Below are 10,832 nucleotides of genomic sequence, written 5' to 3'. Positions count from 1 at the left end.
AACAACAGAGCTAACAACCAAATCACATGAAGCAAAAATGGATAAGATCTAACAACCAAAACACATGAAACAAAAACTGATAAAAATGAAAGGAGAAATAGATACATCTTTAATTATACTTTGACATTTCAATACTACTCTTTCAGTATTCAGTAGAACAAGTAGACTATAAGCAGAATACAGAAAACCTGACCAACACTACCAACTACTTGACCTAATTGACATTTTATAGCACACTCTATGCAACAAAAGCAGGATACACATTATTTTCAAGAGTACATGAAACATTCACCAAGATAGGGCATATTTTGTGTGGTAAAACAGACCTTAACAAATATAAAAGAATGAAAACCATACAAAGTATGTTCTCTGACTACAATGAAATTAATAAGAAATCAGTAACAGAAAGATAACTAGAAAAGTACCAAATATTTGGAAATGAAGAAACACAACTAAATGACCCATGTGTAAAAGAAGTCTCAAGAGATTGGAGTTCCAGTTAAGATGGTGGAATAGACGGTTCCCAGTGTCACTCTCTCCCACAAATCAACCAAATTTACAACTATAAAATGTAACATCAGCCAAGCTGGGGCCGCTGGAGCTCAGGGGAAGAGGAGGAGAGATCTACGGAGTTCATGAAGGCAGGAGAAACTACAATGAGAGAAAGAAAAAGCTGCTCTGAGCATTTCAGGCTACGGCTGCTTTAAGGCTAGAGCTGATGAGTGCATGGAGCAGGAGCCAGCAGAAGCCACAGCTGTGCCCTTCAGATGGAGTTACTTGGAGGCGGCAGGAGAGAAGAGGGCCTTGGTGGCCCCCAGGACAGCAAGACCATTAATAGGTTTCTTATGGACCCACAAAGAAGCAAGGAGCCAGAACAACTGAAAAAAGGGAACCATTCAGAGGCTGGTGAGTCATCGCAATGGAACAGTGCAGGGCCCATCCCATGGGAAGTGTTTGGAGCATGGGCGGTGGATGAAATGGGAACACTGGGAGAACACTGGGACACAGCAAGGTCAGCCGATCTGCCCCCAATCAGCACAGGACCACTCAGAGGAGACTGGTCTGTAATGCAGAATTGCATGGGGTGCAGTTTGACGAAAAAACTCAGGCCCAGATCAGAGTTTCTACAGAACAGAGATCCATGGGTCTCTGGAGAGCCAGAAATACCTATAAGATCAACCATTAAACCCTGAGCTGCACAAAAAGTCTTCCCTAGGGAAACAGCAGCAAAGTAGCAATTTAAACAAGCACGCTGCTCAAGTACTGGTTCCCAAAGCAAGTTCCCCCGTGTTAGAAGCAAAGGACAAAACCATTAGTTCCAGCCCAGGCACACCACCAGCACCTTGGGGACTGCCTGGGAAATGGAGGCTTGGATCCAGGGACTGGACCCCACTCTCACTTCCAGGCAAACTGCACCAGTCCCTTAGGGTCTGCCCAGGGACACTGAGGCATGGAGAAGGGGACTGGACCCCACTCCGACAACAAGGCACACCAAGCCAGCACTTCAGGTCCTGCCCGGGGACCCAGGGGATGGAGTTGGGGACCAGACCACCCTCCAACAACCAGGCACACCATGCCAGTGCCTCGGGGCCCACCCAGGGACCTGGGGCATGGAGAAGGGGCCAGGACCTCTCTCCCACAATCAGGCACACCAAGCCAGCACCTCGGGGCCCACCCAGGGACTTGCAGGGGAGCAGACCACCTTCCCACAACCAGGTACACCAAGCCAGTGCCTTGGGGCCCACCTGGGGATCCAAGGCATGGAGAAGGGGACCAGACCTCTTTCCCACAACCAGGCACACCATGCCAGCACCTCGGGGCCTGCCTGGAGACCCAAGACGTGGAGAGGGGGACTGGGCCTCTCTCCCACAACCAGGCACACCAAGCCAGCGCCTTGGGTCCCACCCAGTGACCTGAGGCATGGAGCCAGGAACCGGATCCTCCTCCCACAACAAGACACACCATGCCAGCACCTTAGGGCCCACCCAGGGACCCAAGGCAAGGAGAAGGGGACCGAACCTCTCTTTCACAACCAGGCACACCGCACTAGCACCTTGGGGCCCACCTGGGGACCCGAGACATGGAGAAGAGGACCGGACCTCTCTCTGACAACCAGGCACGCCAAGCCAGTGCCTCAGGTCCTGCCTGGGGACCTGAGGTATGGGGCTGGGAACCGGACCCTACTCCCACACCAGGCACAAAATGCCAGCACCTCGGGGCCCCACCTGGGTACTCAAGGCATGGAGAGGGGGACCAGACCCTCGTCCCACAACCAGACACATGGCTCCAGTGCCTTGGGGCCCACCCAGAGACCTGGGACATGGAGAAAGGGACCAGACCACCCTCCCTCAACCAGGCACACTGCACCAGCACCTCGGGGCCAGCCCAGGGATCTGGGGCATGGAGAAGGGGACCTGGCCCCTCTCCTTCAACCAGGCACACTAAGCCAGCTTCTTGGGTCTTGTCCAGTGACCTGACGCATGGAGAAGGGGACCGGCCACCCCTCCCACAACCAGGCACATGGCGCCAGTGCCTTGGGGCCTGCCCAGGGGGCAGAGGCATGGAGAAGGGGACCAAACACACCCCACAACCAGGCATACCGCCAGTGCCAAGGAGCATACCAAAAACATCATCTCCATGTGGGTGGCCCTCCACAGCCACCACAATAACCATGGCTGCTGCAAAAGCGGCTAGACGCCCCAACCACTGCGCAGATGGTCCGCCAACCACTGGAGTGCATTCACACAAGAGTCACCAGCAGAGACAAAGAAAAGAAGAGGATGTCCCTTTTCACAAAGCTCATTTCAGAGTGACAGAAGAAGCATCTACTCTATGATAATATTGGGGGACCTGATCACATCTCTCAGCATTGGACAGATCATCTAGGTGACAAATTAACAGAGTAACCTTTATTCTTTCAGAAGGAGAGAAGAAATCTAGGGCTATTAGAGGGGGGAGGGGGAGCAAGAGGGGGATGGGGAGAGATTGGACAAGGAGTATAAAGAATAATTATGATTTGTAATAATATATATGCTAGTAATATTGATTTAATCAACATATCTCAATGTTCAACCCCAAAAATATGTATAATCAATAAATAAAATTTTAGAAAAGTCTCAAGAGAAATAAGAAAGTATTTTTAATTAAGTAAATATGAAAATATAACATATCAAAATTTGTACAATGCAACTAAGTAATTTCTTAAGGAGTAACTAATAGCATTAATTGCTTTTATTAGAAAAGAAGAAAGATCCTCAAAGCCAAAATCTTAGCTTCTACCTCAGGAAACTAGAAAAAGAGGAGCAAATTAAAACCAAAACAAACAGAAGGAAATAAATAATAAAGAAGAGCAGAAATTAATGAAATTGAAAAGTGAAAAACAATAGAGACAAGCCACACACTAGGAGAAAATAATTACAAGTCATCCATCTGATAAGACATTTCATCAAAAACACATCTGAATGGGCAATAAGCACATTAAAATATGTCCAACATCAGTAGTCATTAGAGAAATGTAAATTAAAGCTACTTCACATCCATAAGAATGCCATCATCAAAAATAAAAGTGTGGACAAGAATATGGAGAAACTTAAACCTTTATATACTGATGGTGTAAATATAAAATAGTGCAGCCATTTTGGAAAATAGTTTTACAGTTTCTTAAAATGTTAAACATAAATTTATCTTAGGACCCAGCAATTCCATTCCCATTCCATTTTTACTCAAGAGAAATGAAAGCATATGTCCACACAAAAAACTTGTACACAAATGTTCATAGCAGCTGTATTTATAATACCCCAAAGTGGAAACAACTCAAAAAGGAACAAACTATTGATACATACATGGATAAATTTCAAATTCATTACGCCAAGTAAAAGAAGCCATATCAAATGCTACATACTGCATAATTCTATGTATATGACATTCTGGAAACAGCAAAATTTCAAGGACTCAAAACAGATCAATGGTTGCCAGAGCTTGGGGGAGGAAAGGAGAGGGTTTGATTACAAAGTGTTTGCAAGAGAAAATTTTGCGGGGAGTGATGGAACCATATTGTATATTAATTGTTATGGTGATTACACAACTCCATAAATTTTTCAAAACTCATAAAACTAAACACCAAAAAGGGTAAAATTTACATATAAAAATTTTAAATAAAAACTTTAAAAAAATGTTTCACTTAATACTTTTCTTACCCTTTCAATTGTAGAGAATGAAAGGGGAAAGTTCCTTCCATCCTTTTAATTTGAAAAATGGTACTTCATCTTCCTTTGACTTACAGATCTTTTAGGGGAAAATTATAAAGTGATACCATTGAAGTTTTGCCCATATTAAACCTATTTCCACGCTCATTTCCTAACATACTGTCCATTCCGTACCATTTGAGCTTCATTTCTGCCTTATATATTTCTCTAATTTTTTATGTTTCAAGTTTTGTCTGTCTTACAGAATTAGAGATTTCCTGAGGGCAGAAACCATGATTTTTATTCTTCTTTAACTATTATAGTGAAAGAAATATCTTAGAATCTCAGAAATGCCTTTTGGAATACATCAAAACAAAATAGAATGGATGTTACTCTCAGATAAACTAGAGTAATGGAAAGAGAAGGTCCCCTATTCCTCTAATAAGTAGTATTAACCTTTGCCTCTCAAAAAATAAATTTGACACTCAGAGGGTTTAAGGAATTTGGCCAAACTCATATAGCTTAGAAAATGCAGAATATGAGAATCAATCTCCATTATGTAGATCTGTGAACTCTCCTTTAATAGTGATCTCCACTCCACACCATCCATCATAATCCAGTGAACAAATTCTTTTTTTTTTTTTTTAATTTTATTTTCTCGATATACATTGTGGCTGATTATTGCTCTCCATCACCAAAACCTCCCTCCCTTCTCCCTCCCCCCATCCCCCCCAACAATGTCCTTTCTGTTTGCTTGTCGTATCAACTTCAAGTAATTGTGGTTGTTATATCTTCTTCCCCCCCCCCCCCCGGTTTTGTGTGTGTGTGTGTGTGTGTGTGTGTGTGTGAATTTATATATTAATTTTTAGCTCCCACCAATAAGTGAGAACATGTGGTATTTCTCTTTCTGTGCCTGACTTGTTTCACTTAATATAATTCTCTCGAGGTCCATCCATGTTGTTGCAAATGGCAGTATTTCATTCGTTTTTATAGCTGAGTAGTATTCCATTGTGTAGATGTACCACATTTTCCGTATCCACTCATCTGATGATGGACATTTGGGCTGGTTCCAACTCTTGGCTATTGTAAAGAGTGCTGCGATGAACATTGGGGAACAGGTATACCTTCGACTTGATGATTTCCATTCCTCTGGGTATATTCCCAACAGTGGGATAGCTGGGTCGTATGGTAGATCTATCTGCAGTTGTTTGAGGAATCTCCATACCATTTTCCATAGAGGCTGCACCATTTTGCAGTCCCACCAACAATGTATGAGAGTTCCTTTTTCTCCACAACCTCGCCAGCATTTATCGTTCAGAGTCTTTTGGATTTTAGCCATCCTAACTGGGGTTAGGTGGTATCTCAGTGTGGTTTTGATTTGCATTTCCCGGATGCTGAGTGATGTTGAGCATTTTTTCATATGTCTGTTGGCCATTTGGATATCTTCCTTAGAGAAATGCCTACTAAGCTCTTTTGCCCATTTTTTAATAGGGTTGCTTGTTTTCTTCTTGTAAAGTTGTTTGAGTTCCTTGTATATTCTGGATATTAATCCTTTGTCAGATGTATATTTTGCAAATATTTTCTCCCACTCTGTTGGTTGTCTTTTAACTCTGTTAATTGTTTCTTTTGCTGTGCAGAAGCTTTTTAGTTTGATATAATCCCATTTGTTTATTTTTCCTTTGGTTGCCCATGCTTTTGGGGTCGTGTTCATGAAGTCTGTGCCCAGTCCTATTTCCTGAAGTGTTTCTCCTATGTTTTCTTTAAGAAGTTTTATTGTTTCAGGGTGTATATTTAAATCCTTAATCCATTTTGAGTTGATTTTAGTATACGGTGAGAGGTATGGATCTAGTTTCATTCTCCTGCATATGGATATCCAGTTATGCCAGCACCATTTGCTGAAGAGGCAGTCCCTTCCCCAGTGAATAGGCTTGGTGCCTTTGTCAAAGATCAGATGGCAGTAAGTGTGTGGGTTGATTTCTGGATTCTCTATTCTATTCCATTGGTCAGTGTGTCTGTTTTTATGCCAGTACCATACTGTTTTGGTTATTATAGCTTTGTAGTATAGCTTAAAGTCAGGTAGTGTTATGCCTCCAGCTTTATTTTTTTTGCTCAGCATTGCTTTGGCTATGTGTGGTCTTTTATTGTTCCATATAAATGACTGGATAGTTTTTTCCATTTCTGAGAAAAATGTCTTTGGAATTTTGATGGGGATTGCATTGAATTTGTATATCACTTTGGGTAGTATGGACATTTTCACTATGTTGATTCTTCCAATCCAAGAGCATGGGATATCTTTCCATCTTCTTGTATCCTCTTTAATTTCTCTCAGCAGTGGTTTGTAGTTCTCATTATAGAGATTTTTCACCTCTTTGGTTAACTCAATTCCTAAGTATTTTATTTTTTTGGTAGCTATTGTAAATGGGCAGGCTTTCTTTATTTCTCGTTCTGCATGTCAGTGAACAAATTCTAGTGAAACTTAATTGGCAGAGTTTTTTGACATTATAATATCAAAATATCAAGAGCAGATTATAGTAATTCATAGATTCTTTAGGCTTTTGCTTTTCACAGACACTCAAGGGATTAGACAGTGATCAGTGCTTTCTTGTAATTAAAGCTTTATCATGTTGTTGTAGAAAGGGCACTGTCCTTTGGAGCCCAAAATTCCTCTTCCCCTTCCCAACTCTGTGCTTTAGATAGTTCATAAGATTCAATTTCCTAAACTCAGGAAGTTGAGTTAGGTTATTTTTGTTGTGGGTTTCCCTAGGAAAACTCTTAGGTAGAGATTAATATGCAGGAAACTTATCAATGTGTACTCTTGGGAACAACAGCCTGTGTTGGAAGGAAGGGTTGGAAAGTGGGACTAGGCAGAGGGAGATATTGGATTGCAATGCACTCTTAATAAGCCTTCAGCCAACTGATGAGAGCTCTGAAACTGCGATTGTCTTTCATAGGTATCCCAAGTTAGGGGAGGAGGGGAGAGGACCAGGCAATCATACCTTCATGCCAACAGCCATTGAGTGACAGAAGCCCCACTTTGGGCAAACAGGCTCTCTTTACCCAAAGCAATTCTGAAAGTGGTTGACAGCTAAGAGCTGACAGCGGCACTTCAGTAGTTGGGGAAATAAGTGTTTTAACCTGGAGGGGGAATTTGGGTGGCATAGCAGAATGTCCCATATGGTAAACACTAAAGAACCTTCCTGCTGACACTGTGATTCTTAGAATGGTGACATTATGAGTATGAACCAGATAACAATGTAAGTGAGAAAATTAGAAAGCCTTAATCTCACTCACCTCCCACAGAAAACAAAAATTTACAAAAGATATTGCTGGGGGGGCAGGGAAGTTATGTTGTAGGAACGAATTAAAAACACTTTTTCTTATAACTACTCACTTTTACAAGATAAATCTTAGAGTTCCAAAGAAATTAATACTTTTAAATAGACATTATTCAACAGGCCCATTAATATAAATCAGGGGTTAGCAAACTTTTTTTCTTTAAGGGGCCAGATAGCATAGTTTAGGCTTTGTGGGCTATACACTCTTTGTTGAAACCTCTCAACTTTGTCATTGTAGTGAGAAAACGGCCATAAATAATACTTTAACTGATGGGTGTGGTTGTGTTCCAATAAAACTTTAACTTACAAAAACAGATGGCAGGGCTGAACTTCTTGCTGTAGCACTGTGACCAGAGGATCCTATGGAGGGAGTAGAAAAAGGGATGCTTGGGAGAGAGCCCCCAGCTCCCTCCCCAGGGTACAGAGGGATGGGGTCTTGATGAATGGCTTTCTTGATGACCTTTTGCTGAGTGAGTAGACCCCAAGGGCCTGGAAGAGGGCCTGGCCCCCAACTGAGTCTGCGGGGTCCCTGGCCCAGGGCCAGGCAGTGGGCATGATTATTCCACACTCCCTGCCTCCTTCCCCCACCCTGTGGGGGTTCGATTCAGGATTTGTTGCTAGTGTCCAAGACTTTGATAAGAAACTTACAGAAGCTGATGCATACCTACAAATCTTGATAGAACAATTAAAGGTTTTTCATGACAAGTTTCAAAACTGCAAAGATGATGAACAGAGAAAGAAAATTGCAACTCTCAAAGAGACAATGACTAACATGGTTGCTTCAATTAAACACTGCCTTATGCCACTGCATATTGCTAAAGACCAGAGTCAAAGCACATAGATGGAATTATAAGTACCATTAATCCTATAGATGCAATATATCAACCTGGTCCCTTGGAACCTGTGATTAGCACAATGCTTTCGCAGACTGTCTTACCGCCAGAACCTGCTCAGGTGTGTAAGTTATGGCAGTGTCCATCTTCCCTACCAGTTGGGAATGTATTAGCTACCTTGGGACATCACCAGACTCCAAAGACAAATAGTACAGGCAGTGGGCATTTACCACATAGTACCAGTGTAACTTCTCCAAGCCATGTCCATTCATCTCCAAATACAGTCCCACAGTTCTCTTATTCTAGCAGTGAAGATGAATTCTATAATGCTGATGAATCCCATCAAAAGTGGCTCATCCCCAAACTGCTTAATAGATTTTTCTGGATCTGCCTTTGTCTTGACACAAAGCAGCTCAAGAAATAGTCTAAAGCACCCAGATACCACTGAATCACTTAAATTTCATGTCCAGTGGAACAAATGATGCCGACCTTTTCAATGCTCATGACGATAGAGATGATGATGGAGAGGCAGAGTCAATAGAGGACCACAAGAGCGTTATCATGCACCTCTTGACACAAGTTAGACTTGGAGTGGATCTTACTAAGGTCATTCTTCCAACAGTTATTCTTGAAAGAAGATCCCTTTTAGAAATGTATGCATACTTTTTTGCACATCCGGACCTGTGTGTGAGCATTAGTGATGAAAAGAATCCCAGAGATTGAATGGTTCAGGTTATGAAATGGTACCTCTCAGCCTTTCATGCAGGAAGGAAAGGATTGGTTGCTAAAACACCATATAACCCCATTTTGAATGAGACCTTTCAGTGTCGATGGACATTACCAAATGATACTGAAGAGAACACAGAGCTAGTTTCAGAAGTGCCAGTTCCCTGGATTTCCAAAAACAGTGTAACATTCATGGCTGAGCAGGTTTCCCACCATTCACCCATTTCAACCTTTTATGCTGAGTGTTTTAACAAGATACAATTCAATTCTGGACCAAATCAAAATTCCTTGAGATATCAATTGGGATGCACAACATAGGGCTGTGTCTCATGTCCAGACCATGATGAACATTACATTCTTGCACTCCCCAATGGTTATGGAAGGTCTATCCTCACAGTATGCTGGGTGGAATTAGAAGGTGAGTGTATTATTAATTGTTCCAAAATGTGCAATAGTGCAAATATCATCTTCTTCACAAAACCTTTCTGTGGAAGCAAGAAGCACAGAATTACCACTGAGATTTTTTCTCCAAATGACAAGTCTTTTTGTTCAACTGAAGGGGAATGGAATGGTGTAATATATGCAAAGTATGCAACAGGGGAAGATATGGTCTTTGTAGATACCAAGAAGTTGCCTATAATCAAAAAGAAAGTGAGGAAGTAGGAAGATCAGAATGAGTATGGTTTCCACTGCCTTTGGAAGGATGTCACTTTCAACTTAAAAATCAAAGACATTGATGTGGCAACTGAAGCAAAGCACAACTTGAAGAAAGAAAAAAGAGTAGAAGTCTGAGAAAGGAAAGAGAAGGAAATTCGTGGGAGACAAGGTAATTTCATGAAAAATAAGAATGTGGGGTTTATGATGAACCATTCCTGAAATATCTTGGTGCTGCCAAGCATTATGTTGGGAAATGCAAAGTTTACACCTGATGACCAAGCAGTAGGCATAATTAAAACAACAATCTTCCTTCAGAAGAACCTATTCACTCCCTTCTTATTGCAGTGGTTCCTATCTCAGGGACCTGCACTTTCAAGTGGAAATGAACAATTAAAACAAGAAAACCTTCTCTTTTTTTGCCTCTGTAGCAGTTACAATTTTGACTTCAGTTCTGAGAAAAACTTCAGAGTTTGAAAACAAGATGTCTGCTTCTTTTCCAAACGATCTCTATTCTTTGAAAAGCATCTACAAATTCAAATCTTAAACTGTGCACTCTAGTTCTGCTGTTAAGATATTCAGCCTGTTTCCTAGTTCATATAATCTTAGGTTCTGTAAATACACAAACACATACACACACACACACACACACACACACACACACACACAAACACCTATAAATATACCTGATGCCAGATTTTTCAGAAGTACTCCATCTACTGTAAATATTGGTTCCTCAGGGTTCTTTTAGAAAATTATTGCAATGTATTAAAATCAAGCATTAGAAACTTTCATAGTCTCCACAATAATAACTTTTATTTTGGAGTTGAATTATTGTTAAATTGTATCTAACCCTGAATTACAGTTTAATTATACTTGGTGCTTCTTAAGTCTTTATGCTTTTTACAATTTAAAAAAAAAAAAAAAAAAAAACCAAAAATCCACCAAAACAGGTGGCAGGCCAGATTTGGCCCACAGGCTATAGTTTGCTGGCTGATATAAGTGATATAATTTAACTCATTCCCTTTCTGGATATCATAGAGCACCATGCAAATCCTAGAATAATTATGTGACTCACATGTAAAATGGAATGGAACTGT

General features: G+C 41.4%; 1 pseudogene; it reads left to right on the top strand.

The window, feature by feature from the left end:
• The first annotated feature begins 8,120 nt into the window (after positions 1-8,120).
• On the top strand, positions 8,121-10,007 carry LOC134379110 (oxysterol-binding protein-related protein 9-like; annotated as a pseudogene).
• The last annotated feature ends 825 nt before the right edge of the window (positions 10,008-10,832 follow it).

The sequence above is a fragment of the Cynocephalus volans genome, chromosome 5 (assembly GCF_027409185.1).
Source record: "Cynocephalus volans isolate mCynVol1 chromosome 5, mCynVol1.pri, whole genome shotgun sequence".
In the NCBI taxonomy this organism is placed as follows: Eukaryota; Metazoa; Chordata; class Mammalia; order Dermoptera; family Cynocephalidae; genus Cynocephalus; species Cynocephalus volans.
This window is presented reverse-complemented; position numbering and strand designations above follow the sequence as displayed.